At 38.8% G+C, this 23,474-nt stretch overlaps 1 long non-coding RNA gene across 9 annotated transcripts in view; it reads left to right on the forward strand.

The window, feature by feature from the left end:
* LOC148758399 (uncharacterized) overlaps window positions 1–23,474 on the forward strand; it is a 245,337-nt gene that overhangs the window by 37,653 nt on the left and 184,210 nt on the right. For 6 of the 9 annotated variants that reach the window (XR_016021136.1, XR_016021135.1, XR_016021141.1 and 3 more), the window contains exon 2: window positions 16,279–16,444. The exons of the other annotated variants lie outside the window; for them this stretch is intronic. This is a non-coding gene — a long non-coding RNA (uncharacterized LOC148758399). The remainder of the gene's footprint in view (window positions 1–16,278; window positions 16,445–23,474) is intronic. 9 annotated transcript variants of the gene reach the window in all.

Genomic DNA, 23,474 nt, shown 5'->3' on the forward strand with positions numbered 1-23,474 from the left:
AGAGCTAGAATAAATACCAAATGCCTTGGTTCCCATTACTTTGCTTTATCGTTTACGTTAGTTTGTTTCTTCAAAACTGGCTGCAGTATTTCCCTTTAAAAGGGAAAAATATCCTGGCCCTCAATGTTGATTTAAATTATTAAAAGCTACCTAATATATATAAACCCAACACTGTTATAATACTGTACTTACGAGTATAGTTCTTCTACAAAATCAAAATATATCACAAATTAAATACTTACAAACTTACAAATAGATGATGCTGACTGATATGGCATGGATTCTTTGAATCTGGTTTGCATGCTTTTGTTGGATTCTATTAGGGCCTTGTCTGACCTACTCTAGATTAGTTCTCACAATATCTTCCCTAAATGTGCCTGCCTTTACTTTCATTACCACATTTACCATGAGGTTATAACTTACATTGGTGCAGAAACCTGCCCTTCCCAACCCTTCAACAACTTGCAGTGTAGCTGACACATGGAAGGCATTCAATATTGGTTGACTGAAAATTTTGCACATGGTGCAAATATCTGGCCTCTCTAAAAGAGTTATAGTCTCAGGTTGAATTTATGCTTATATGTACATGTATCCGTGAGTGTATTTTGCTGCAAGTAACAGGAGAGATCATTAAAGTAGATCGAACAGTATTGGGTACGTAATCTCACATGAAAAGAGTTGCAGAGATAGAACAGTTCCAAGAATAGATAATTCAGATAATTCAGGATGTCCTCAAAAAATTGAGTGCCTTCCATCTTTATATTCTGCCATATCCAGCTGTGACTCACAAGATAGCTGCAGTAGTAGTTCCAAGGAGTATATGTAGATGACAACAGTCCAAGAAGAAAAAAAGAAATTCTTGCTTCTCAGTTGTCTCAGATGTTACCCCAGCAGATTTCTTTGTCTCATCAACATACCTATCACAGTAGTTAAGAGAACAGGCTCTAAAATCAGACTGATGGTTCAGATGCCCCCTCTACTCCTTTCTAGTTGTGTGATTTTAGGCAAGTTAGTCTCTCTGGGCTTCAGTTTAGTATGGTACATATCTTCCTCATAGCTTTATTATGGGAATGAAATGAGTTAAAAACTGTAAAGTTCTTTTAAAAGTACCTAGCAAAGTCAGTGCTCAGTAAATATTATCTTGGGGTCTTCCACAGTAGACTAGCATCTTTGGAGTTCACAATCTGCAGACAAGATATATATATCTCCTTAGTGTCTGTGGGGACAGAGCCAGGAGTAGTTTCCAGGCTCTCGCCCTCATGTAGAAAGGTGCTCACTCGGGTAGTAAATGGCCATCAGCTGTGATTGGATGGCCGTCAGTTGTAACCAGTGAGCCATTGGCCACTAATGTAACTGCTGTGGCTACACTAGCAGAAAATAGGGACTAGCAAGAAGGTGGTGGCTGGCAAGCGCAGATTGCAGTTAGGACAGCGGGTTGCAGACAGTGTGGCTCCTGCTTCCTGTGTCTCCAACCCAGCCACCAGCAAGAATATGGTAGTCTAACTCCCCTATGTATGGCTCCGTGGGTGTTCCTTTTTGGCCTCACCATATCCTGCGTTCTTATGTGGGGAGCAGGACTAGACACCCCAGAAGAGATCCCGTCTGTCACCCTGCATGACAGTGTCCAATGGGAAGCAAGAATTTAGTAGGTGTCCCCAATTTCTGTTACCTAGGAGCAGAGTGCAAAGAGCAATATTTAAAACATTAAGAATCAAGGATAAGGGAGTGTATAGCCTGTTAACAATTTCTCGAATATGACACAGAAAGTTAAATGCTTTTAGTTCAACAGTCATTCAACTGCCAGTAAGTATGACAGCACTCTGTTCACTGGTCCAAACAATGTGTTAATGTCCAGCATGACTGGCTTATCCTTGACCCAATAACTCTCAAGTGAAAACAGGATTGATATTTCTCACCTGGTAATGTGAGTTCATTTCTAGAACCACCCCACTTATAAAATAACCCAATGCACAATCAACTATTCTTCTCAGAGTCCATAGGACAGAAATGGGGGTACTGTTTGGAAAATTCCTCTTCTTCCTCCCACTCTCAAAGCCATTGTTTGAACACAGAGCAAGATGGACATCAGTGACTTCATTAACCCTATAGGCTTAGTTGAAATGGCTTGATTACATATATGTAATGAACATTACGGCTGCCTGGTTAAGAATATTTTACTATTTTAAATGAGTGCTGTTACCATAAGCCCAGAGAAGTTGACCCTAATCATAATGGTCAACCTTAATTAAAGAATGTGTGTATTGGGGTTGGAATGGGGGACTCGGAGGTAGGGGAGTGTCATGCAGGAGACCCTGCTCGGTGCGCCATTTGTTGTGCGCAGAGGCCTTCTCGCCGCGCCATCTTTCAGGCGGGGCGGCCTGCGGGGTCTCTGCTCCCTCTCCCTCACAAGAACGCAGGATGTGGTGAGGCCAAAAAGGCACACCCACGGAGCCATAGGTAGGGGAGTCATACCACTATATTCTCTCTGGCGGCACTATACTCTCACTGGAGGCTGGATCCACACTGTCCGCAAACCGCCATGCACGCTTGCCAGCCCAGCCACCATCTTCTTGCTAGCCCCCATTCTCTTCTCTCAATCTCTGCTTGCCAGCCACAGCAGTTATATTAGTGGCCAATGGCTCACTGGTTACAGCTGACGGCCAACTAGCCGCAGCTGAGGGGCATGCAATCACAGTTGATGGCCATTTACTACCTGAGCCAGCACCTGTCTATGTGAGGCTGAGAGCCTGGAAACTACTTTCTGGGGCTCTGCCCCCACAGGGAGCGAGAATAATGACCAAATATGGGAACTTTGGCTCTGTATCCCTCATTTCTTTTCCATTTAAACCATCACAAATAGATGCTATTTACATGGTATAATGAAAACCACGAGGTTTGTAATCAGAGGGACTTGGATTTGAATTTTGACCTCATCACTTACTAGATTTTGTGAAGCTTTGATTCTCAATTTCTGAAAGTACAATTAGAACATTAAATCATTTAGTTTATGGAAAATGATTTACATGGTTCCTGGCATGCAGTTCTTCCCAGTACTTAACAAGGTGATCCGCTCTATCTGTGGAACGCTTTAGTCAGGTATTCTAACTTATAATTATGTCCTAGGCCACATCCTATTAATGAAAACAGCCTCAGGTGGATCACAGTATACTCTGCCTCTCACATGCCTGCTCTAACAATAGTGACCGGCCTGCATTACCGGGTTTTCTAATGAATAATGTGAAATGCAGACCCAATCTTGCTTTGAGGGAAGAAGAATAATTAAGAGGCAGTTGTTATAAAGTCAAAACTCGAAGGGGTAAAAGGAAGAAAGTTACTGTTGGATGAGTAGGAGAGAGTTTTAGGTGGAAGAAAAAGTACTTCAAGAAGGAAATTGAAAGATGCGAAGGAGTGTGATATGGTCACAGTGGCACACTGAAGTGTTAGACCTGTTTCATCCTATTTCACACTGAAATGAGGTAGGATGTAAGGGTAGTGAATAACTTCAAGAGTCTTCCCAATTCTTCTCAAGTTAACCCTGGATATGTGTGACCAAAAGGGGAAATGGAAATCAAATGGCCAGTAACTTAACTATATAAACCTCAAGAACAGACTGTTTAAAAAATAATAGCAGAATGTCCTCTAAGCCATTATCAGATTCAGGTCACTTATAATCTACTGTGGGACTGAATCTAGTGGCTTCCATGGCTCAAGTGAAATTTTCTCTCAGAATTTGATCAGCTTCCCTAACAAGTAATCAAGGTAATTAAACAACAATGAATACAATTTTTGCCTAACAGATTGGCAACATTTTAAGATTTCTGATTGATAATATTGGTAATGTGTGGAGCAACAATTATTCATCTAGTGACCATAGTAATTTAAATAAGATTAGCCTCTCCAGAGAGTAATTTGGCAACGTGTATTCAGTTTGTTAATATGCATACCCCTTTACCCAGCAATTTTACTCCTGTGAATTTATCCTAAGGGAATAACTGGAAAAGCATACAAAGTTGCATCTACAAATATGTTCATCACAGTGTTATTCATCCTGAAATGCTGGAAGCCATGTAAACAATTGTCATCAACAGAGAATAGATTAAATGAATTACAGTATAGCTATACAATGGGATGTTGTTCTGTAGAGTTAAAACTAATAATGAAGATTGGTATTTATCATAAAGGAATAATGTCCAAAATATGTTGTTTAATTTTAAAATTTTGCAAAACATGTAAAACATGACCACATTTTTTGTATGTGCATAGAAAAAAATATTGGAAGGTACACATCGAAATGTTAACAAGAGTTCTCTCTGGGTTATGGGATTAAAGGTAATTTTCATTTTTTCTTTACATTTTTTGTACTGTCTGAATTTATGTCAATTAACATGTGTTATTTTTATCACAAGAAAAAGTAGAGCTACATTCATTTTGAGAAACATCTAATGAAGGAAAAATAAAAGTGAAAAATTAATACGTAATTCTTTTCTATACTCACTTATTTTTAGTAGATGAAAGCCTCTTCAGAGTGTATTTTCTTTTACTGCTATTAATTTTTATTTCAGGTTTTAATTTAGGGCATCTATGAGTGTGGGCTGGGAGAAGGGAAATGGGCCAGTTGTAAGGCATTTGTGGCAGTTTTAATTCTAGGCAGAAGACGCAGCTCAGGACTCCCTCCCACGAGGCCCTCCCACTGCTTCTTAAAGTCTCTGTGCATATCTGAGTTCATGTCTTCCTTGACCAGGAACAAAAAGATTCATATAAAATTTCTTTAAATAGCCAATTCTCCTTGCTTGCATCTACTGAGATGCCAAAATTATATTGCATCTCAGTAGTTCATTTGCTTTGTATACTTATGTGTTGTAGTATAAACAGCCTAAGCTGTATAAAGAAAGAGTGATCAGGACATGGTGAAATTGGTCAGAAGAGACTTTCATTCATTCATGTACTGTACAAATATATTTTCAGCCCCTGTTATGTGCTAGGCACTAAGGCACTGGAGATCCAAAGATGGAAGATCACAGTCCTTTCTTGGGAAGACTTTACACACTGCAGAGAAACAATTATAATACAGAGTGTATATGCAAAATGAAGTGGGAACTTAGAGGAAGGAGTGCCAAAGTCTTAGTGGGGGGTGTTAGTATTGGGCTGACACTTGAAGGTTACATAGGAATTTGCCATAAATAGGGTTTCTGGGAGATAAGTTTTCACCTGAAAGAATTGAAATATAAGTATTGTTGGAGAACAGCTAAAAGGTCAAGGTGGCAAATAACTAACCTCCTAAACTGATTCTGCTAATAAAAATGGTTAGAGGAGATATTTATCCCCTTCCTTTGAGACCCACTTCCTATGAGGTAATTTCAGTGCATAGTAACAAAGGCACTTGATGTTGGTGCTGGAGCCTTCATTATCTTTTATAGAAGCAAGAAGCTTTTAGCAGGGACTTGCACACTACTATGTGTTAACTGTTGTGTGTTAATGTCAAGTGATAGATCTTTTAAGCCAGTTTAGAATAAGCTGTGGTTACAAGGGAGGTGGAAGGACAGGAATTGTATGAATTCTGAGCTAGCCTGATTTGAGGAGTCCTGGTATCAGCATTTTAGAGGAAGAAAAACTAGAAGAGATCTGGTCCACTTTACTCAATAGGTTAAAAAAAAAAAAAGTTACTGAGATTGCTAAGATTTTAACAACCGCCTTCTATAGTAATACATTTACTAAAAAAAGTGTTCTGCGTAATAGTGCTCTAGTACTATTACTAGACTTAATGGGAAAATTGATTTTGTTCTTCTAGAGAGTAGAGAAGTAGTAACATTTTTCCTAGCTCGGCCTTATGTGTTTCATGTGTTTATATAGTCAAAGGTCAAAAGCTGACTAAGAACAGATGAGCCCTTTCCGTTTGCATCATTTTTCAATTTTTCAAAGGACTTAAAATAACGTATCGTTTTCCATTATTTACTTAAGGGATCTGTTTTGCAGAATTTGTAGCTCTTGGGAACCCCCCTGTCGTTCTTAGGAAGTACACAATCAGAATCTTACTCATCTATCAGCATCTAAGGAATGCTAGTATTAATATGTATGGTTTAAATTACCCAAAACAGAACAAGAAAACTGAATTGGCCAGTAATATTTGTGACTTTCCACAATTATCTTATGTGTATAGAATCAGAAAATCTATTCCTTGAACTAGAGGAAATGATAGAGATAGAGAGGGAGAAGGAGAGGGTAAGAATGTATATCAGTTCTGAGACCAAGGATTAATTTCTCTGAATAAAAAAACTTCCTTTACTAACCAGCATTTTATCTAATGTAAATAATGACATTCTTAAAACCTACTTCAATTGTAGACTTTTAAGAGCTTACAAAAATGTACAGCTGACATCATGTAAAGAAGGATTTGCACTAATTTTGATATAGATTCACTCTTCTCCTGAACTCCAACTTGAAATCTCTGAGATGCCACTCTCTAGAGTGGCATCATCTCTCTAGGTGCCACATGCAACACCCAAATCTTTGTTAGTCAACATCTGTAAATAAATCTAGATTCTAAATTCTACTTGCCCAATTCCTTATTCTGACAGTAATGGCAAATGTAGATTTTACTGCATACAGTTTCTATTTGTCCATCTTACAGGTTTTCTCAGATTAGCATTTTGGAAGGTATTGAAAAATGAAGAAACCAGAGCCAATATGTGCAGTGCCTTGTTGACATTTGTTTGATATTCCTGCAATAGCAAAGTTTCAATTTTTCATGACCACTTTCTAAATTGGCATAGTATTTTCTTAAATGCATAACCCAAGGACAAAACAGTCCTAAGAGGTACAGACTTTTCATTCATTAATCCATTCCTCAATCCGTTCATTGTTTGCCAACTTCCTTTCACATGTCAGAGACAGGTCACCAAATGTTGAAATGTTGAGATAAAGGATACAGTCCTGTCCTCAAGGAGCTCAGAGTCTAGCTGTTATTACATGACTGTGTTCTTAGGTGGATTTGTCCACTAATAAGAATGGAATGTACAACCTCAAACTCTCTTATGTATTATATGATCTGCCCCCTCTGAAATCTAATGTTCTTTTTGCTGTGATGCAATTTTGCAACTTGTTCTGTTGTCTTAGGAATAATAAACCTTCAAAATAACAAACATTATTGACACCTACTATAATCTGGTGGGAAGGACATTGTGATAGGTACACTAATAAGATGTCCCTCCATGATCCCCACTTCCTTGTATTCATGGCTTTATATAATCTCCTCCTCTTAAGTGTGCGCTGGATCTAGTGACTTTCCCCTAACCAATAGAATATGGCACAGGTAATAGAATGTCACTTCTGTGATTAGGTTGGAAAAGACTGTGACTTCTGCCTCTACTGCCTCCTTGGCTTGCACACTTTGGTGAAGCAAACCCCCATGTTGGAGAGGCCCACCTCGCAAGAGGGTGGCCTCTAGCCAACACCAACCTAGGAACGGACGCCCTCAGCTTATCTGTCCATGAGGAACTTAATCTTGCCAACAACCACGTGAGCCTGGAAGCAGATCCTACCCTAGTCAGACCTTTGGAAGAGACTCGAGCCTTGCTGACCTCCTGATTTCTGCCTTGTGAAAGAATCTGAGAGAGAGGAGCCAGTTAAGCTATGCCAAGATTCCTGACTCACAGAAACTGAGATAATAAATATATCTTGTTTTTAACTGTTAAGTTTTGGGGTAATTTGTTCTGCAGCAATAGATAACTAATATGGAAATTATCCTGTTCTTAAGGAGTTGACAGTAAAGCTGGAGTCAGACAGAACAGTAACACATTGTTAGAAGTCGTACCATCTGTGGTAATGTGGGAGAGGTTTAAACAAAGGACTCAATTCTGTGATTCTGGCATTTCAATTCTGGTCTCAAGTTAACTTGATTTCTGTTCTTATAGATTTTCCAGCTTATCCCTTTAGTTCTTACCCTGTATTCCTCTTTCAAAGAAGAATAACAATACATATTGTAATTGCCCAACTAGACAACATGTTCCTTGAGGGTAGGAAGAGAATTTTATAAGTGCTTTTTCCTAAGGCCCTAGTTCCTGCCCTGTCATATGAGGGGAGGACTCACTAAATATGAATAATCAACTATGTTCTCACAATTAGTGAAAAAGCAAAAAACACAAGGAAGACCATCTGAATTTCCTGAAAGACCTGAGAATTCTGGTGCATGTACTGGAGATGAGGGGAGTGCGGATGGTATTGCCACAACTGTCCTATGTGGGCTCTGATGCACAATTAATGAGACAAACATAAGAAACTTTGGAAGATTTTCACAGGCTATATTCATTGTGACATTGCATACTTCCTCCAGAATCACTAAAACAGCTTTAAGTGTTATTTTCACTGACTATATCAGATGCTGCCTGTGCTCTGCCTATAACCCCTAGGTATTCGCCATACCTGTATATGCCAGAGCAACCAACTGCGAACACCCACAACTCTCGACTTGAGGGCTTCAGCCCAAAGTGCAGGGTGCAGCCCTCAGCCAATGATCATGAGAATGGGAGGAAAAATCCCCAAATTTTCTTGCCTTACTTCAGTGGGATGACACAGAGATGAGTTCTATGTTGTCATCCGAAGTTCCTCAGTGGCACTGAACCTCAGGTACTCACAGGGGAAACCCTTTCAATACACTTCCTTGGATCACACCAAAATAAATGACATAGACTCAAACCTTCATCTCAAAGCTGCCTTCTGGTGAAACCCAACTTAAGAAACTAGTGAACAAATAAAGATAGGAGGCTTATGTCGCAGTCTTGCTGAATTAGTCCCGCTGAAGCTGTCCTGCTCAGTGCTTCAGGAAAGAACTAGCTATAACTTGTTGACATGGGATCCAACGGAGACGGCTGGGGGAAGGGGAGCAGGACTTGTAGGTGGACTTGCTCACTGGAGTGGGGTGAACACTGGAAGCTCAGATCCAACTGTTGATGCTGAGAGAAAACTAGGCTCCAGGCCAGTAGCCAATGGGTGTAGAACAAGAGATTGTAGTTTCTGTCAGCAGTTGGCTTCCGAGATCTGGCCTGCAGGAGTCCAGCACCCTACCAGACAGGGGACCATGGTGATATGGGTTTGGGTTGCATTTGGATATCCAGACAGCTAGGCAGTGAGAGGGAACAGTGTGAGCAGAGAGCGGGATGCAGGCACTCTGTCACGGTTAGAGGGAGCCTTCCATTCATGGAGGATGAGCTGCCAGAACAAAGCAGGGCCCTAGTCCTAGAGACTTTGGTACTGACCGTGAAACAACACATGGACTCAGGCAGTAGGAACAACAAAACAAGTGAGTCTGAGACCAGGTTGATGGAAATAGCAATGAAGAGCATGGGCTGTGGAATCTGAGAATCTTTGGTTTGAATATTAGCTTCCCAAGTTTCCAGAAGGGTGACTTTGGTCAAGTTGTTTAGCCTTTCTGAACTCAGTTGCTTCATCAGTAGAATAGGGATAATAGGGACAAAGTTGTGGGAGGATTTTAATGATACCATGTAAAGTGAGAGTACAAGGTAAGTGTATTACTTCTACGATTGGGGAAGCAGGGGCAGCCCTGAGAGGCCATGCTTTCCGCTGGAACCAGAACTTGCTTTGAACACAAAAAGAAAGTAATAGTATTGTAAGAAACATGAATGATCAAGGAACCCTATTATATCAGCCAACCACTTTTGCTGAAAATGATGCTTTCCAGGCAGAGGAAAGAGGAAGCAGGGTGACTGAAGTCATGACTGGCATTGTTAAACAGGCTGGCACATCCTGAGATCAGCCGTGTGTGTGTGTGTGTGTGTGTGTGTGTGTGTGTGTGTGTGCGCGCGCGTGTGTGTGTGTGTTGACAGATAGGGACAGGGTGCTAGGCACAGTGTCAAACCCCTAGTAAGGTTCAGATACTAACCAATTAAGACGGACCTTGGCCAGTGTGCTGGATGGTGTCAGTGCCTCCTGATGATCGGCCTTGTCTCCAGGGGTCTGTCAAATAGTGCTGTAAGTGCATATCTGTGGGTGACCCAAGTACTAATTAATATGTAGAATTTGTGGAATGTTCTGTCTCCAAGAGACACTCATCAGGCTAAATTTGTATTAAAAAAGGAGGGGAGGTTACAAAAAAAGAGGAGTCTTCTGAGAAATGTAGCTATTTAATAATAACACCTTATGGTGCTTGTATCAAACATCAAACAGTTTATCCTTAAACTGACCTAGAAATCTAGAGGGGAAAAATATCAAGCTGTGCTTTTTTCTCAGAAGAAAACTGCTTGCCTTGTCTTTGGGTTGAGATATATATTTTTTTAATCATGTAGACTTCTCAATAACTTTTTAGGATATTGACAAATAAAAATAGTCGTTAACAGCTATAAATCAACACAGAGCTTGGTTTCCTTCAGCAAAGCTGGGGAAAGATTTAAGTCACCCCACCAAGCCACATCTCTGTCCAAGCAATGTCCAATGAGATCCCAGAGGAGTGGTTATGCTCTTGCTTTGGCCTCTTGACTTCTTAATGTGAGCTCTCCCAGCTCTTGAATGGTAAAATCCAAAAATATGGTCACATCCATTGCTGCAACTGGGTCCAGCTATAATCACCCAAACCAGCCTGAAAGGTCCCCCAGTAACACTGGGGAAGCACAAATGTTTATTTTAAAATAAATTACCTTTTTTAATGGTTTAATAAAAAAACTCTGATAAAGTTTAATTTTAAACCATATTCAAATATAGTAATCTCCGAAGGATTTGGCAAAGATTTTTTTTTCTATTTCCAGTTTTATGTTTGTTTTTTTTAAACACCGATTTGCTTAGACTACAGCTGATTCTAAGAGCCCCCAAAAGATCAGCACAAAGGATAATGTTAAACAGAGCAACGTACACTGTTGAAGAGTCTGAAACCGACTGAGCACATACCTCAAGACAATGCCCTTTTTCCTCATAATGTGTATTCCTCATGCTGAAAGAGACTTTGTATGTGTACAGGTGTTTAAAGGTAGGTGTTTTTGGGAAGAAGATATTTTCAGACTGACTTGACCAATCCCATATCCAATCTGAGTTTTCCTTCAAAATGCTTTCAATTTGTTTTCTCAATATAATCTTCTTCAGGCTGAGAGATGTTTTTTCCTTGAATGCTATCGGTTTGTACTTCAGAACCTCTTATTCATATCTTGTGGTGTCCATGTGTGAGGTAGGTCACGGTGGGCACTCTTGGGGTGACATAATCTAGATTCATGCTGGGCATCCAGTAGTGTTCTCTCCATATCATGACTGTAAACAGATATTGAGGCTGGAGCACTGACCCATTCCCATTAGTGCTAAATTGCAGTCCCACTCAAGGGCCTTGCAGGTTCTCTTCTTGTATCATGGGCGCTCTGTGATTCTGGTCATCTGGTTAGATGTGTGACCAGAGGTAATGAGAGTCTAAGTATACTACTTTTATGATTTGCAATTTGCTTTATAAGTACTTTTAATAACTAATATAATATTCAGATAATTAAAATTCAGGTCCATTTTGCTCCCCTCCTCAATTGCCTTCCTCCACTTTTCTCCCAGAAGACAACCCTGTTAGTATCCTGCAGTACATAATTCTATTTATTATGTATATATGTATCTTCAACATATCCAGTGGTTTTTTTTTAAATTTAAAAATAATTTGTGTCATACTGTTTAAATATTCTTACAACCTGTTTTTTCCCCTCTCAATGGTATGTTTTTGTGATCTATGTAAATAACATTAATGGAAACCTATATCATTTTTTAAACTGCTATTTTAATGTCCTTGGGAATACAATGTCATCTAGTTTTCATTCCCCTCTGATGCATTTTAGATTGTTTCCATTTTTTTGTAGCTGTTTCTGTGTACATCTTTTCAAGTTTCTCTAGAGGAGGACTTTCTAGGTCACGAGGAATGTAAATTTTTTGCTATACTGTATTGTTAATTTGATATCAAAATTTTCACTCTGACTAGTAGAATCTGCTAGTTCCTATTTTCTAAATCTTTCCAACATTGCATATTGTCAGGTAAAACATTTTGTAGATAATCAGAGGGATATAAGGTGGTATTTAATTTAATTTGTAGTTCTCTAGGTATGATGAGAAGGAGCATATTTTTGTGACTTTTGGTGATTTTATTTTCCTTTTCTGATTTCCGTCCATATTTTCAGCCAATTTTTTTTTTTTTTAAATTGAGGGTTTTGTTTTGTTGCTTATTAATTTTAATTCTTTGTGTATCTTAGATATTTAGATACTTAGTACATATCACAAATATCTTTTCCTAGTCTGTGGCTTGTTTCTTAATTAAATTTTTAAGTTAAGCTTTAATTTTGGTGTCACTTAAAATTATAAGCCAATTTATAAATCTTGCCATTTATGATTCATGCTCTATCTTGTTTTAAAAAATTCTGCTTAACTCAACGTCATGAGGATAATCTGTATTTTTCCTTTTAATAGAATAAAAGTTGTGCTTCACATATTTTGGTCTTTATCCTTTCTATAACTTATCTGTGAATAGAGTGTTAGGTAAGGATCTCATTTTATTTGTTTACATATAGGAAGCCAATTTTTTCAATATTGCAATTTTTATAATAGATACAACTTTCTGGTTATATAAACAATTCGTGATTATTGTTAAAATTTAAACAAGTATTTAAAATATAAAGAAATACATTAAAGTCACTTGAAATCCTACTGCCCTAAGAATCATCATTGATGTGGAGTAATACATTCAGAGAATAAATTTAACAAGTATACTGATCTACTGTGAAAAAAGAAAAAAGAATCATCATTGATATTTTCAACATCATTTGTTGATAGTCCATCCTTTTCCCACTTGTTTGTCATATTACCTGTCATACAAGGAGAGGACTTTCCTAGCATTCAGGCAAACTTAGAGAATTAATGCTAAATCTGGATATAATTTATAAAACTTGAAGTATCAACTTGAAGGAGTTTCAAGTGAGAGTACATCAGGTAATTGCCTGATTTCATTAAGTTGTATAAACAAGTAAAAAGGATAAAAAGGAACATTACATGAGAAGTAAGGATTTCCTAGGTATGGCCAGTTCTTCTATGGTTTGAGAAGTATGACAACTAAGAACTGCAAATTTATGAAACTGAGGCACAGTTCTCTTAGGATCACATCCAGCATGCCAGGTTCACCTTGCTAAATGTTTTCAAACCATTAATACTTCCCCTAACAAATAATTTATCTTTAATTTTGTCACAGAAATATGCAAGGAAACACAGAACCAATTCCTAGAAAAGTATTGTCTAACTAACTTTGATAGAATATGAAAACAGTAGTCCCTCCTCATCCGCAGTTTTGCTTTCCGTGGTTTCAGTTACCTGCGGTCAACTGCAGTTTGAAAATATTAAACGGAAAATTCCAGAATTGAACAATAAGTTTTAAATTATGCTTCATTCTTAGCAGCATGATGAAATCTCACAAGTCCCACTCTGTCCTGCCCAGGACATGTGTCAGGCGGGAGACCCTGCTCGCTGCGCCATTTGTCGTGCGGGAGACCCTGCTCGCTGCACCATTTGTCATGCGGGGCGGCCGGCGGGGTCCCTGCTCCCCACACAAGAACGCAGGATATGGTGAGGCCAAAAAGGAACACCCACGAAGCCATAGGTAGGGGAGTCATACCACTATATTCTCTCTGGCGGCACTATACTCTCACTGGAGGCTGGATCCACACTGTCCGCAAACCGCCATCCACGCTTGCCAGCCTAGCCGCCATCTTCTTGCTAGCCCCATTCTTTCTCTCTTCTCTCTTCTCCTCTGCTAGCGTAGCCACAGCAGTTATATTAGTGGCCAATGGCTCACTGGTTACAGCTGACGGCCAACTAGCCACAGCTGATGGCCATCCAATCACATTGATGGCCATTTACTACCTGAGCCAGCACCTGTCTATGTGAGGCTGAGAGCCTGGAAACTGCTTTCTGGGGCTCTGTCCCCACAACATGATTCATCCTTTTGTCTAGTGTCTCCACACTGCATACACTCCCTGCCAGTTAGTCACCTAGTGGCCATCTTGGTTATCAGATGAATTGTGGCTATACTGCAGTGTTTGTGTTCAAGTGACCCTTATTTTACTTAATAATGGCTCCACAGCCCATGAGTAGTAGTGTTGGCAATTCGGATATGCCAAAGAGAAGCCATAAAGTACTTCCTTTAAGTGAAAAGGTGAGTACAGTATCATAAGATATTTTGAGAGAGAGAGAGACCACATTCACCTACCTTTTATTATGGTATATTTTTATAATTGTTCTATTTTATTATTAGTTATTATTGTTAATCTTTTACTGTGCCTAATTTGTAAACATTATTATAGGTATAGTGTGGGGACAGAGCCCCTGAAAGCAGTTTCCAGGCTCTCAGCCTCACATAGACGGGTGCTGGCTCAGGTAGTAAATGGCCATCAATGTGATTGGATGGCCATCAGCTGTGGCTAGTTGGCCGTCAGCTGTAACCAGTGAGCCATTGGCCACTAATATAACTGCTATGGCTACGCTAGCAGAAAGGAGAGAGGAAGAATGGGGGCTAGCAAGAAGATGGCGGCTGGGCTGGCAAGCGTGGATAGCGGTTTGCGGACAGTGTGGATCCAGCCTCCAGTGAGAGTATAGTGCCGCCAGAGAGAATATAGTGGTATGACTCCCCTACCTATGGCTCCGTGGGTGTTCCTTTTTGGCCTCACCGTGTCCTGTGTTCTTGTTTGGGGAGTGGGAGCAGAGACCCCGCAGGCCTCCCTGCCTGACATATGTACATGTAGGAAAAAACAGTACATATAGTGTTCGCTACTATCTGTGACTACAGGCATCGACTGGCGTTTTGGAACGTATCCTCCATGGATAAGGGGAGACTACTGTACCTGCATCACTCTATTTTGGAGGTTCTATGGAAAGAAGTCATTTATCATATTCCTCTACCATTGAGAAACAGGTGATCATATCTTTCCTCTGCACATACAAATATCACCCTGCAGTATCTTAATACTTGCTATTCTTCATGAAATTCATATATAAATTCCTCCATGGGTACATTAAAAATACATTTGATTTGTGAGTTAAAAAACTCATTATCACCACTTATAAACCATCTTTATCAGCATGTACGATGAAAAGCGTCCTTCTGTTTTCTGCCCTTCGGTGTACTTAATGTCAAATGAACACCGATGAAGTCACTCAGTTTTATTGTAGACATTCTAATAATATATATAGCATGGAATTTTTGCAAATGTATTCAGTCATTACTCATTTCTGTTGCAAAATGTTTTAAAATGTTTTTAAATGATTTGAATATTCCATGTAGAGTTCAGTTATAAATTGCAATACTATATAAAAAGATTTGGTAGAGCTACATAAGGATTAAGTCCTTAATCCCAAATATAGCCATGTAGAGAGAGGTTAAATAATAAGATACTTCTGTTATTATTTTGCCTTGTCTCAGTTCTGCATCTTCCTCTTTTGCTACAATCTAAAACCAAACTGGTAGAAAAGAAAACAACAACCCAACACCTAGTCAGTGTAAGTGGAACTGGATTCCCTGTGCTCATAACTTGTGAGTTTGCATAGACTCGGGTGAATCAGAATGACCTTTTTTCAGGTGTGTGTGCTTTAGCCATGCTGACAAACTCCAAGTTCTTCCTGATCGCGTGCTACCTTAATACTCAGGGTGTACTTGCTGCTTACTTCAAAATTAACCCAGGCTGCTAAACCGTTCTACTGGTCCAACACTGCAGATTTGGAAAGTTGTTTCCCTTGAGGACACTCCTACAGAGAAAAGAGGAAATTGTCTATATGTGTGTTTCTGAGGCAACTTCAAGGGGTTTTTAGTGGGCAAAAAATTTCCAGTGTGTGGTTTTTTTGCCTCATCTGAAAGATACTGTGGTTTTCAACTAGCTTGGTGCTGTTACTACAGTCATTTTACCTGACCTCTTTTTTAAAACAGGCATAAAACAAGGCTGAGCTCATACTTTCATGAAAGCCACTCTGCCATCTAAGCAGAACTAACACTGTTAGAAGAGCATGCAAATTGTAATTAAAAAAAAAAAAAATCCATAAGCCAGCAGTTTCTTTTGACCACAGTGGTTTTTTTCCTCCTGCTCATTCTGCTGAAGCAGCAGCGTTGGTGTACATTGCAAAGCTTTAGCTTTCTGCTCTAATTTGCTGTTCTTCTGATGAGAATTGTACATTTGAGGACGTTTTGTTTTGTGTGTTAAGTGTTGTACATCCAGCTGGATTTTAAGTTTCTAATGACATGGACCCCTCCCTTCTTTGCCCATCTTTTCTCTTCCATAGGATCCAATATGGCATTCTATTGTGGGTGCTCGATTACTGTATGTTGAGTGAATATATGGTTGAATAAATGAGTGACTGAAGAAATACTTCCAGGATAGAGAAAATAGAGGAGGATCTGTAGCAAAGCAGAAGCAAAAAGATGCAAATTAGAACCCAACAGAATGAGGTAGGAGCTGGTCTTCACCAATCCCATAGTGGTTTTGATTATGTAGATGAATGTATGTAGTAGGGTATATATACGCGTATGTGTGGGTTTGTATTATATACAATATGTATTATATATTTAATTACACACATATTTATGCAATTAGTTATATATTTCTATGTGTTATATAATATACATATGTATGATATAAGCATATATGTATTATGTCTGTGTTTCTGTGCATATATATATATATATATATATTTTTTTTTTTTAAAGAATTTACACCAGAGTTACACTTAGAGAACTATATTTGTTGAGAAAAATATCTTGATTATCCACTTGTGGGTGGAAAGTAAGGCCTTGGGGCCATGGATGGAAAATATTAACACAAGGAAATAAAGTCATAGCTAAATCAATCTGAATCTAAACATCAACAGGAATTTGGAAATGGGGATACAACCATCAAGAAAGCAGAAGGCAGAAACATTAAAGAGAGAGAAATGGGATTCCACAAGACTTTGCTTAGGAAAGTTGTTTTGGGGGAAATCAAAGAAAAGAGGCTGAATTCCATGTCTGGGTTGGCTCCGAGCAGAAAAAAGACGACAGCAGTATACATGGACCCCAAGAAGGACGTTCCAAAGAGCAGGACTTTGGAACTAGAAATGAACACGATTCTGTAAAATCTCAAGAACTAATAAGTAAATGCGGAGAGATCATTAGACTTCTCATAGAGCTTGGGAGAAGGCTCAAGAAAATTTTAATTAAATCTTAAAAGGTGCTGCTACCTCACTCAACTTGAGGTAGCTTAAAACTTCATTAAAACCAGGTTTAGGGTGAAGTGATTGAGAAACCCTCTCTTCATCACAACAAATCACTCTTATATACGATCTTAAATTCCAGGGTTATAAAGCAAAACACAAGCGAGAAAATAAACAAATAACTGACCCCACAGCCTCTTTCAGGGGTTGTTAACTATAGATATTTGAACGGCAGAGATCAAGTTAGCAACTTCAGTCCTCATTCTGCTGCCAAATCTGAGCAGGTACAGCAGTCCACACAGAACGTTTCTGATTCGCCTGTAGTCCACAGGCCTTGCCGTAGCAATGTAGGGAGGATAGGGCATCAATCCGGCAAACAGTGAAAATATGTCAGCTGAGTCAAAATGTTCACAACCTGATATTGAAGTCTTTTTACCTTTTATCCCCCACAGGGCTATATTAGTTAATATATTAAAATACCAAGGTAATTTTTATACTTGTATGATACAGATGGTTATTGTTCTAGTTTTATAAATAAGAGGACTTTGATATAAGCTTCCTTGCTCAGCACCCACAGAGCAGAATTCTGAGTGAGGAATTATGATTTCCTGAGTTGGGGTTGGTTCACTGAACACCATTGTCTGCCTCTACAAAGGGTTTATTGTGAAATGTTTACAATAGCACTTTTAGGAAGAGTTCAATGTCTATTTCTATCTTGGTGAAAATGTGGGTGAATCTATATGAGTGGTGGTAGAATCTGTTGGCAAAAAGGAGAATGGCATAAACACTTGCTGTGTTCTTACCATGAGTCCATCTCCAGGATTCCTTACCTACATTACCTACACTTGCCTAAAGATAAAGCAGCAGTGACAAACTTTCTGGGGGTGATGTAATGTTCTATAACTTAATAGGATGGGTACACAAGGGTATATATTTGTCAAAAAGCATCAGTTGGTACACTGAACATTTGGGCATTTCATTGATTTTAAATTTTATCTCAAAAGAAAAAGAACCATAAATAGATATTGAACTCTAGTTAATGACACAGATGCTAGAATGCTTAGTTATGAAATATTCTTATGTCTATATTTACTTTTAAATTCGTTAAGAAAATAAGATGGATTGGTGGATGCATAGAAGTCTGGTTAGATGGATCGATATGTGATAAACCAGGTATATCATGATGTTAATTATAGAATCTAGGTGATAGATACATGGGTAGTATTCATGGCATAGTTCTTTCAACTTTTCTGTATGTTTGAAATTTTTCATAACTAAATATTAGAAAAAAGTGATACAATCAGTTTGTACTAATCTGGCTGTTAAAGAAAGCCCAGAAATTTGAGTGCTGTGAAATCAAATATTCTAGTCAGGCCAGTTTTATAGTGATGTGGGTAAAAGGTCCTTCTTGAAAGTAAAAACGGATACCAGCTGCTTCTACTTGAAATTGCATTTTTTATATGTAATGCTGTCCTCTTTGAACTACTGCCAAGTGCTTTTCCAAGACACAGGTTATGGTCCGCGTCTTATTTGTCCTATCAGCAGCATTTGCATCCTTGGCCACTTCCTCCTCAGGAAGCTTCTCTTCTCTGCCTGGTTAGACACCACACTCTCCTGGAATTCCTCCTACTTCTCTGGTAGGTAAAGGTTTCCTTCTCCTTTACCTACTTTTAAATATAGCGGTTTCTGTAGAAGGTTGGATTCTAGGCCTTCCTTTCTTTTCCTTGTACTTTCTCCTGAGTTGGTCTTATCAGTTCCATTGGATTTCATTCAGTATCATCTATCTCTAGGACGACCTTTCCCCAAAGCCATGGGTTCAGCATATTCCTCTCCTTTCAACAATGAACTCTTAAATCCAAATGCCTTCTTTGCATCTCCACTTGAATGTCTTCCATGCATCTCATCCCTAATAAGCCCACATCTGAACTCGTGAGCACACCCCTTCCACAGTCACCAGACTGGCTCCTCTCCTTTTCCAACTCTAACAGGTGACAGCCTCATACCATTTTCCTCACTCTTTAGATGCTATTCACCCTCAAGTTGGGTGTTTCTCTTTCCCTTCACCTCCCTGCCACCACCCTACTGCAATGGCCATCTGTTCCCAGACTACAGTAGACACCTCTGAGCCAGTGTCCCACTGTGACTCTCACTTGTGTAAGCTGCCAATGTCCTCTTTTAAAAACATAAATCTGATTCATGTCTTCTCTACTAAAACTCATCAATGGCTTGCCACTGTTGTTAGGATAAAATACAAAATTCTTAATATGGACAACAAGGTCTCAGTGCTGGAGCCCCTGCCTGCCTCTCTGTCCCGTCTCACAACACCTTCCTCTGCTCACTCTACTGGGGCCACAGGAGCTTCGGTTCCTCCAACCAGCGAAACATTTTCCTACCTCAGGGCTTTTGTATAGGGCGGTCTCTCTTCTTGGAACATTTCCTCCAATCTTTCCTAGTAAATCCCTACTTGCTCAGCTTAAATAATGCTTTTTGAAAGAAACTTCCTGACAATACCTATCCTTATCTAAATTATGTCTTACTCTGTTATTGACTCTCATAAAGCCTTTACTTTTGTCTTGCAGGGTTTAATGATTATATGTTTGTCTGTGTGCTTACTTTGTTAATGTCTGTCTCCCCTGCTAGACTTCAAACCTCATGTGGGCCGGGAGTTTGTCTGCTGTGCTCACCTCTGCATAGACTGCTCCTGACATAAGTCCCTGGCACTCAGGATGTGGTCAATACATACTTATCAGCTGAATAAACACAGTTATGCCTCAGGGAGCTGTAGTTTGAATGGTGATGGACAAGGTCACAAATTAACAAGGCATCGGGATTCAGCATCAATAAGACCTGCATCATCTACCCCACAGGTTTTAGGAAGAACCCGTTCAACACGGGTGTGAGCATGACAGACATACATGCGGCCTATTCTGAATTATTCCTGTCTCTCCTTCTGGCTTACTCCCCACATGCAGTTGGAGAAAAAGCAAGAAGGAGCACCCAATACTTTAAATATCTGCTAAAAGGATTTCTTCTTCCTCATCTGCAAGTAGGGAGCATTTGTGGGCACAGTCTTCAAGCCCACAAAAATAAAAAGCAAATAGCTTGAGCTCAGAACCACTTGGTTGGCCCTTCCTTGGCTCTAACTCATTCAACGTATGCCTTTATGTGCAGAATTTGATGTGCTCCACCTATGTCATACACTATCAGGAGTACAAAATGAGCTAATGCAAATGAAAGTTCTTCTTGTGCTCTAAACCTGTGGACCAGCATGTGGATGTGGGCTACTGTGCAGCTTGAAGAGTAGTAAAATATCAGATACATTGATTTTGCTGTTTTAACAACTAAAGGTGCAACTACCAGTTGTCTTATTAATTGTTTTACATTAAGAATAATGAAAAGCATAATATTCTTTCCACTGTAAGAAAGATACTTTTTTTCTTTTTTTGAACAGGACTTTATTGGGGAAAAGTGTGTTTTTCTGGGACTTTTCCAAGTCAAGTTGTTGTCCTTTCAATCTGAGTTGAGGAGGGCGCAGCTCAGCTCCAGGTCCAGTTGCCATTGTTAGTTGCAGGGGGCGCAGCCCACCACCACTTGGGGGAGTTGAACTGGCAACCTTGTGGTTGAGAGCCCACTCTCCAACCAACTGAGCCATCTGGCCACCTGGGAGGTGAGTGGCAGCTCATTGATTTCATTCTAGTTGCAGGGGGCGCAGCTCACTGGCCCATGTGAGAATTGAACCGGCGACCTCGGAGTTAGGAGCACGGTGCTCCAACCACCTAAGCCACCAGGCCAGCCCAAAATACTTAATTATAGATAAGAAAACGGTGGAAATGACCTAAACTAAGAAATATTATTTCCTCAATCAACAATTCACAATCAAAATTAACCTACACAGCACTTAAATGGTGTGATCATTCAACTGACCTGTTAGTACTAGCTTTCTAGGTTATGACATACTAAAATCCATGTTTTTCCTCAGAGTTACATATTATTTTTATAACAAAAACATCTTTATTTTCCTGTTTGTTAAAAGTAATATGTACTCATAAAAATTCAAATGATATACAAATATAATAAGTAGCAAGAGAAAATCGTTCATAGATATCTTCTCTTTACCTACATCAAAAATATCATAAAAATAAGTAAAACTTGAAAGCAAATATAAATAAATCTTATGAACAGGCATCACTAGATGAGAATTTTAAAAACCTCTCGTACATGATGTTTTTTCAAAAGATTGTTTCCATATTACAAAAAAGCATACGTTTTTGTTTATCATATATTTCCAACTTATCAGCTATTAGTTCTTTCTGGAGAAATGGCTTGCTGATGTGTGTTTGAGGAGACAATTTTTAATTGAACAATAAAAACTAAAATGTCCATTAAATATTTCCAGTGACTACAATATGTAGAACAACTAAGACAGAAATTGTTGGCAATGGGAAATGACCCCAAGACCCATAGTATTTCTTAAATGTTACATGGAAGAGGCAAGAAATAAAACTTAATGGCATATGCTAACTTTGCAGATTATTAATAAATACAGACATTATGATGGCTTTGACTTTTTATAGCAGCAGTTTATCTGTACTACCACAAGGAAATAGCCAAGAATATTACTAATTTTAAATGCCAGCCTGTCAGCAAGAATGAAACTGAAATCATGGGGTACTCCAACAAAAGGCAGAAACATGCCAGGCACATTGAGTAAACTTTCAAGCTAAACTCATGTGAATTACTAGGTAACCCTGGGTCTCTAAATTCTTTTGCTGCGTAGATCAACCTACTTGTCAGTAACTAAGGATAAGGAAAGGTCTACTCCTGTTCTATATCTCCATCTAGTGGACAACGATATCCATGCTCTTTGGTTCATTTGTCTCATAGAGAGACTTGCCCTAGTTAGGAAGCGAGCTGATGAACATTATTTGAGACATGGCAGAAGAATTAACCTTTGAGTTTTAGTTTCCTTTGGACTTTAAAATGTCTGCTTAGTGAAGCAAATCTGGTATTTCATCATCTTTGATCAACCTGTAGGAAAAAGTAAGCAGCATTTATAAGCGGCATCTCTTTCTCATTTCAAGAATTAAAAATGCATAAGGGTGTTAATATTTCCATTGAATTGCCATCAGTAGTTAATTTTTAAAATCTCTCTATCCCCCTGCCCCCATGTCTTCCTACTTACTTCACAAGTCTCCAATATCACTTTTACTGTACCGTGTAATTTAAGCAAAAACCAGTTCAAGTTCCCTTGCAGTGAATGTATTTCAAATTCTATCATCAACGTATGAGTGCATCCTGACATCAATACAGTGGGTCTTGAACAGTTGTTTTTAAAAAAGAAAATACCTATTTTTCATTTCTGGAGAGTCTTCATACTGTTTTCCACTGCAGAACTCCATTTATGTATAGGAGATACCTAACACAGTTAAACTCACAGAAGTAGGAGTAGAATCATGGTTGCCAGGGACTCGGGGGAGGGAGAAATAGGGAAATATTCAACGGGTGTAAAGCTTCAGTTATACAAGATGAATAAATTCTAGAGGTCTGCTAAACCACATTGTGTCTATAGTTAACAGCACAATTATACACTTAAAACTTTGTTAAGAAGATAGATCTCATGTTAAGCATTCTTACCACAATAATTTAAGAAAGGATCATTAAGAAAGACTATGATCAAAAAAAAAAAAAAGAAGAAGAAAAGAAAGACTAAACTAGAATCTAAAATGTCAGAGTGCTTCTCACATGTATAGTGAGTATTGTTCTGTGAAACTTCTGTTACACATGTGTGTATTTGTGTGTACTAGGTCGTGATGTAGAGGGCTTTTCATCCTGTGGGTCAAGTTCAAAAGAGTTCAAAAGACTGCTTTATTGTTCTCCAAAAAATCAAACTAAAGTGAAAATTTGTGTTGTATTTTAAATGAATTAGATTTCCTTTTATGTAAACATGCTTTTTTTATTTCTAAAAAAGACAGTGTAAGATGCCCCAAGGCAGTAAATGGGATAACATTAAAGGCACATAAATGGGAACTCTATGATTGACAGCTCAGTCTATTCTTTTCTCTTTGATGTAAGGATAAGGTAGGACTGATCTGGAGGCTTTGTTGAGATGAGGAATAGCCTTTGGATCTCAATACAGAAACAAAGAGTTTTCAAACAGTTTTAAATCTCAGTACAGAAACTTCTAGCTGTATGTTAGCCTTTCTGAGTCTTAGCATCCTAATCTGAAAATAAAGCTAATAATTCTTACTGCTTGGAGTTGTTGTGAGAAACAAATGGGTAATATAGATGAC

The sequence above is a fragment of the Rhinolophus sinicus genome, chromosome 4, assembly GCF_057876585.1.
Source record: "Rhinolophus sinicus isolate RSI-liver-muscle chromosome 4, RSI-T2T, whole genome shotgun sequence".
In the NCBI taxonomy this organism is placed as follows: Eukaryota; Metazoa; Chordata; class Mammalia; order Chiroptera; family Rhinolophidae; genus Rhinolophus; species Rhinolophus sinicus.